Here is a 7,997-nt window from a genome sequence, read left to right on the forward strand (position 1 = left end):
CTATATATTTTTGACCTGAATACATATTGTCGCGTTGCACACAAAAGAAGCTAGGGAGGCTTTTCTGCAAGGTAACTGGACCTTGAATACAGGCTACTGTCGGCCGTAGCCCACATCAACATCATAAACACCATCAGTCTGATATGCGACTCTCACGCTCTACAACCACAGCGACAATGCCAACTAATAGAACACAACAGAACTGAACATAAACACATGCACTTATCAATACTGTGCACTGCAGATATAGCCTAAATAAATTGGCACTAGTGATGGGAACAGCAGTTCTTTTAACTGTACTGAATCACTAGAATCAGTTCATTAAAATGATTTGTTCAGCGCTTAGCAGGAGCCCTGACTGCATAGTGCACATATGTGAAACTCAAGGCCCACGGACCACATCCAGCGGTTGCCAAGGCAACCACTCGGTGTATCAGTACGGCAGCCTGGCGCTCTGAAGTTACATCAGTCCATATAGCTGACCAATAAAAGCTCAAGTCACAAGCATTAAATACTAAAATATGTTAATGGAGATTCTTATACAAAGACGTAGTAACGCTGTACCAGTTAGCAGACAACTGACTGAATTGGTTAGCCTACTGTTCAGGTAGCACATACAGCAAACAAAACTTACTAAAATATAAATGACAACACCACTGCGGCTAAACGCCAGTCGGTTAACATACATGTTAACATACAGACACACTGAAAGTTTAAAACGGTAGCATGCTAGCTTCTTGCAGTAGGTTCAAGAATCATACTGTGCATATATACATATATATTTTTTTTTTTCGGATTAGATATTTTCCTGTCCAGCATTTTGATAAATGTTCAGATCTAACACTTTTTATTTTTAGTTGATCGTTGATGCAGCATAATGTAACGTTATGTGATTGACAAGCGTTTCACACCGTTTACACCTTCCCACCTGTTATATCTCACCAAGCGTGTGTTCTGAATATCACTTACACTGAGTACTTCATTGTGGGTGCAATTTAAACATTATTTAGTGTGTTGGAGATGCGCACGGGGCCCCATGGTTAGTGGGCTTTTCAGTGTGCAGTTTGCCTGTCTCTGTTTCCCGGCAGCCTCCTTGTTAGCTAGTGGGATGTACCGCTTAGTTCTTTTAGCGGGTTTGGGTTTTGTGGGGGTTTTATTTGTCCTTCTTCATCTGTCATTTTTGTCACTGTATGTTTTGCCAGCCCTTTGTATGTCACATGTTAAACGTCACCTTCTGTCCCTCCGCATAGATCTATGTCATTTATTCACTTAGGTCAGGGATGAGTCACATCACTTTTACTACTTGGAATTATAGGGGTATGGGCAGGGCTCTTAAATGAGGTAAAGTATTCTTGCATTTGAAGTGTCTGTTGTCTGATATTGTTTTTCTGCAGGAGACCCATATCCAACCTTCAGAGCAGAGGCATTTAAGATCTGTGTGGGTGTCTCATGTATACCAGTCCACCTTTCCATTCTTGTTCGCAGAACCATCCCATTTGTTTTCAAATCGCAGACTACCGGTCCAGGTGGGAGGTTCATACTTGTCACAGGTACGGTTAACTCAGTCTCTTTAGTTCTCTTAAACATTTACGCCCCCAATTTAGATAACCCCGTAAAATCTTCCGTAAAATATTGAAACTTGTCACGGAACACAGTGATCACAATATAATTATCGTGGTGACTTTAATTGTTATTTTGATCCGCTATTGGATAGGTCCTCCTTGTCCGTGGCCCCATTATTGAAATCTGTCTCTGTACTCAATAACCTTGCCAAATCTCTGGACCTGGTTGACATTTGGAGGCACCAGCATCCCTTAGAAAGGAAATTTTTTTTTTTCTATCTGCGGCTGTGCATGGCAGTTTCACAAGAATTGATTATATGCTGGTTTACTCTAGACTTATTTCGAATGTAATAAGTTCAACTAACCATAGTATCTTAATTTCGGACATTGCACCCCTCTCACTGGTGATTGACTTTAAACTTTATGCCCTTCAATATAGTTGGAAATTTAACCCCTCTATAAACTTAGATGACATGTTCAGTGGCAACATAACAATCAAGATTGCAGAGTTTCTGGTCATTAATGACAATGGCGCTGTCTCAGATTCTACTTTGTGGGAGTCATTTAAACCGTGATAAGAGGACACATCATCTCGTATCAGTCGTCTCGCAAAAGGGACAGGCACAGGCGTCGCACTGATATTGAGGCTGAATTAGCTGAACTGGAGGGTTAGGGAGACACACTTATTTCTATTCTGAAAGTGAAATACGAATACAACCATATTCTGGGCGAGCAGGTTGGGAACTATATTTGTAGGCTAAAGCAGAAGCACTTCAAGCTGGGTGAGAAGGCCAATAAATTGCTCGCTAGGCAACTGAGGGGCATGTCTGATAGGGCAATACATAAATTTCCTCATCTACTGGTGATCTATTAACTGATCACAAGCAGATCAATGACAGATTTTTTAGTTTTTACAGCAAGCTATATACTTCCAGATCTACTGCCACCGATACAGACATTGCCAAATTTCTCCATACTTTAGACATTCCAGTCTGAGCCCGCAAGACTAGAACTGGACTCTGAATTTACACTGGAGGAGATCAGAAATGCTATTTGTTCTTTTCACAGTGGCAAAGCATGTGGTCCAGATGGATTTGGGATAGAATTTTACAAGACGCACATTCACGTTATCGTCCCCCTCTTGCTTCGGATGGTCAATTGCTCGGTGAAAAATGGCACCTTCCCTCATACCCTCTACGACGTCCATATCTATGTCCTCTTAAAAAAGGACAGAGACGAAACAAATGTTTCTTCGCATCGTCCCCTAAGTCCGCTTAACTCCGATCAAAAAATTATTGCAAAAGTCCTGACCAACGGGTTAAACAAATATATTGGCACTTTAATTCAATCCTGATCAATTAGGTTTCATCCCCGATAGATTTTCCTTCTCAAACACAAGATGTTTGCTTAATTTAATGTATTCAACTAAATTGACCTACTCTGCTGTGATCTCACTAGATGCCCAACAGGCTTTTGACCAGGTAGAGTGGAGATACATGATCCCCCCTGTTCCCGTTGCACCACGGCACCAAGTACTGGTGCCTCTCTCCAATACTTTTTGCATTGGCTCTTGAGCCGCTGGCCATAGCCATTAGAGCCAACCCCCTAATCTCTGGTATAAGGTGCAGCACATCAGCGTGTACCATCAGTCGGTACGCAGATGATGCAATTCTCTTTCAGATGTAAAAATATCCCTTATACCCCTTCTTAACCTGATGGATGGCTTTGAGCAACTCTCTGGGTTTACTATAAATTGGGAGAAATCTGTTTTTAGAGTTACCCATGATTACCATCCCCAGAAATCCAAACTTCTCTTTAAACTTAATTATATGGATCTGATTGACAGGCTCAAGTGCATGATAGATTAATGGAAACTTCTCCCCTTTTCATTGATTGGCCATGTCAACATTGTTAAAATGGTCGTGCTTCCTAAATTTACTTATCTGTTTCAGAATGGTGAGGTGGTTAGCACTGATGCCTCACAGCGAGGTCCCGGGTTCGAATCCATGGGCTGACTGGGCCTTTCTGTGTGGAGTTTGCATGTTCTCCCTGTGTCTGCATGGGTTCTCTCTGGGTACTCCGGCTTCCTCCCACCGTCCAAAGACATGCTCATTAGGTTAATTGGTGATTCTAAATTGGCCGTAGGTGTGAGTGTGTGTGTGAATGGTTGTCTGTCTCTCTGTGTTAGCCCTGCGATAGACTGGAGACCTGTCTATGACAGCTGGGATAGGCTCCAGCAGACCCCACAACCCTTAACAGGAATAAGCGGGTACAGAAGATGAATGAATAAATGAGTGAACCACATCTAAACAGGGAAGTTAAGCCATTCGCACTTGGGGGGGGGGGGGGGGGGGCAGTGTGAGAGCCAGCAGTGAAACCCTATATGTCAATGATTATGTACTGATGTATTGTTGCAAACCTGCCCCAGGCGCGGATGGAATTAGAGGGTGACAATTTTTCGGGACTCCCGCGGGTCTCGGTATTCCCACTGTATTCTCAATTTCACTGTTGGTAACGTGATAGGGATGGTATAGAGCAAATAATCAACGGGAGCGGGCAGGACCAGGACGGAGCCGGAGATTAAATAAAAAAATGACGCTGCAATGCGGTGAGTGCGCCCAACTTTAGACAACAACATAGGGAGCGGGACGGCATTTGGGAGTCTTTCTCCAGGGATTTTGCAGGACAGTATTTTTGTGGGCTCGGGATGGGATGGCAGCAACAATTGATTCCCGTGTCGCCCCCTAGACTGCTAGCGATGAGATGGACAAGTTTTTGACGGACTCAGTTCTTGACATAATTACACAGTAAAGTTTGCTTTTATTTGTTCAAAAAAGTTGAGGTTGAGGTTTGTATTAAATACAATGTGTGAAATAAACTACAATGGGGTCTGAAAACAAAGGGCGGGGGTGAAGATTTTTTTATGTACCAAAGGGGGATCCAGCAGATAAAGTTTGGGAACCACTGGGCTATTTTGATATCAACTCCTGTGAAGTTTCACATTATTTCTTCTTCTCTAACTCAGAAGACATGGATCCATGAGGGGCTGAACAGAAATATGAGGAAACACGGGAGTACATGAACAGTTGTAAATCTAACAACTAAATCTAAAAGAACAGATGAATGAACAGACTGGAACAAGTGGGAAATAAATGGTCTCAAGTGCATCACTTCATCTGCCTCTCTTCTTACCCATATGCACCCATCACTCTGGAACAGAGTAAATCTAGACTCATCAGACCACATGACCTTCTTCCATTGCTCCAGAGTCCAATCTTTATGCTCCCTAGCAAATTGAAGCCTTTTTTTTCTGGTTAGCCTCACTGATAAGTGATTTTCTTAAGGCTACACAGCTGTTCAGTTCCAATCCCTTGAGTTCCCTTCACATTGTACGTGTGGAAATGCTCTTACTTTCACTTTCTTACTTCTTACTGGCTAACTGGTTTGGGACCCTTTCTTTTATCTGTTTCTGCTCAGGTAGGTTTGTATCCGCTTACCATAGACCACACTGTATCTGAATCGCTACCTGAATTCTCAAACTACAGGTCAGACCAAGGGTCAAATCACAGAACTTGCAAGTTCTTATTAACAAAGACCAATTTCGTGCCATTATTCTTAGTTTAGACGCTGAAAAAGCATTTGATTCAGTTTGGTGGGAATTCCTGTATTTAGTAATGAAGAGATTTGGCTTTAGTAAAGATTTTATACACTGTATCCAGGCACTTTACTCCTCCCCTACTGCGAGAATTAAAGTTAATGGCAGTCTGTCTGATTCCATAACAACGTGGCTGCAGACAGGACTGTCATCTTGGCCCCCGGGCCAGGTCCAGCCCCTGAGGAATTTTGTACCGGCCCTTACAGTGTCGTGTAGTTATTACATATGGATAGTCTAATACAGCGCATGACTATGGCTAATTGTAGATTCTCTCGTGCAGTAGGAGGTGGTATGCACACGTTTAAGTTGGACCTATATTTTGAGGGACCGCACATGACCAATCAAAGTGTTCTTTCTTTCAAGCACGAAGGTTGGCTAACAAGACAAAATATCTCTCTACTTTCAAATAATGAGTTCAGTAGTTGTCCATATCAAGAGGGTTGCCAACCGTCCCTTGAAAAACAGAATTGTTCCGTATTTAGAAACAAAAGTATACGTCCCGTATTGAGCTGAAACGGGACGCACTTTGTCCCGTATTACCGTGAGAATCAAAAATAGTGAGTAAAATGTCAATGGAATGAATGAACAACAGGGCGCTTTATGTGAACATTTACGGTAAACTTATTCCCAGGCCGTCTCCTGCTCTGTGACCAATGAGCTGACAGCGGGAATCCCGCTCAATCTCATTGGTCGAGGTACTGTTGTTTGCGAAGAAGATATAGGAAGACAACAAAGCAACAACTATTACTCGCAATTTCTGTTTGAACTTCTTTTATTGCACTATTACAAGAGGAATGCTCTGCTTTCTATTTATACAGTTTTAAGTTAAGCAGGACAGGTTTCTGTTAATTTTGTTGTTTTGTATTCAAAATAAATTGTTGAATAATAATTTGTTTTGCACGTGTTCATATCACTCAAAAATATGCATCTAATTCAATTCAGGTTCGAGTCAAATAGTTCAAAAATCTTTTCACATACACAAAAAAAAGTTTTAAAAAAAATTCACCACGCCAGGAAGGGTAAAGGCAATCGGGTCGGCTGGCCCTGCCAATGAGGTGTCCCTTATTTATTTTTCAGGGAGTTGGCAACCCTTTGTGCATATGTTGTTCTGCATTTACAAACTAGAATACATTGACTCCTTCACTATGTTGTTGTAATTTCTTTATTTGTTACCGTGATTACTTTTATTCTCTGGCCCCTTAGTTTGCCTCAGTTTCATGAGCTGGCCCCTATTCCCAATTAATTTAATAGCCCTGCCATACACCATATGTGTTCAAATATGATTGCATTGCAGGTGAATTGTGTTGAGAACAAAAGACACAGGAGCTGTGAGAGTTTGTGACCATATGAGCACTTTGTTATTTAACATACAAGCTTGTGAATGTTTATAGTACTACATATTTCCTGGAGTTGTCCCTTCTTCTTCTCCTAATTCACATCATCCTTACAACCAAAGCATCTGGGTGACACCATCATGTGAGCATTTGAGGAGTATTTGGTTTCAGTCAAAGAAGATCACAGAGTTTTACTCTCTGTTTCTGCTGCCACTTGAGACCATCCTGACCCAGAGATTCACCAGAAGCCAGCAGATGGGAACTAAGACAACATCTGATCAGCTCTCCAGCTCTAATAAGAACTGACAAATGATCATTTGATACATCCCCCGTCCTATTAGGCGCTCCTCCAGTTTTTAGAGCCGAGAGACTTAACTTTCTTTTGCACTTCTTCGGATTAGCGGACAAATGGTCACATCATGATGAAACACCCACATGCTGTACAATTCCCACTTGGACACAAAACACTTGGCACTCATCCTTGAGATATTTCTCAATTTTCTATCTTAGTTTATGTTTCCTTCTGTCTGCTGACTGGTGTGGGGGTCAGGAAGAGGAGTATGTGAACATGAGTAGATTCACTGTCTTCCTTGATTTCAGGTGTCCAGATATGAACACTTTTATCAAGTTCAATGTCTTACACAATCCATGCCTCCTTCTCCGTTCAGTCGAGGACTCAGACATCAACAAGTGATACAAACAGACTTTGGAAACTAGCAGTAACATTTTATGTGAAACATAATGACTACAAAATAGATCAAACAGGATGTAGTGCACAGTATATTGTTATACCAAATGAACTCTAGACTGTGATTAACATGCACTCTTTTCAGTGACTCATGCATGGTTAAATAATAACATGTTTCAGTTAATATATCAACGTGATATAATAAATATTTAGGTTTTTCTTTAGCGTGAGTCATTTTCATTACAACAACGCATTTTTCTCAAACAATATGGAAACAACATAAAATGTATGTATGACATATGTATAGTGGATTCTGCTTGACCCTTTGTGAGAATGGGTTGGCTGAGGTTCTTGTCCTTTTTTGGCCTTTGTGTTGTTTTGTTTCTTAGCATGGCCTTCTCCATTTTAGAGGCCTAGAAGGCCTAAATCTGTCAAGAATGTTTTTCTGTTCTCATTTATCAGTCATTGATGAGGCTATCTATTTGTTGATGTAACAGACACCAGATGAGTCTAGATTATACGCTAATCATAGCACATACAAATGTACAAGGACACACACACACACACACACACACACCCACACACACACATTTATCAGCCTTCACTTTTTTCGAGATTCAGTGTTAGCTCAAATGTTCAAATGCTTCTGTTCAAGCTTCTAGTTCAAGCAAAAGCATCTTTTGCCATTGTCAAATTAGAAACTTAAAAAAACCTGTTCCCTCACTTTGCAAAATGTCCTCCTGAGACTTTGACACCCT

The sequence above is a fragment of the Chelon labrosus genome (genome assembly GCF_963514085.1).
Source record: "Chelon labrosus genome assembly, chromosome: 18".
In the NCBI taxonomy this organism is placed as follows: domain Eukaryota; kingdom Metazoa; phylum Chordata; class Actinopteri; order Mugiliformes; family Mugilidae; genus Chelon; species Chelon labrosus.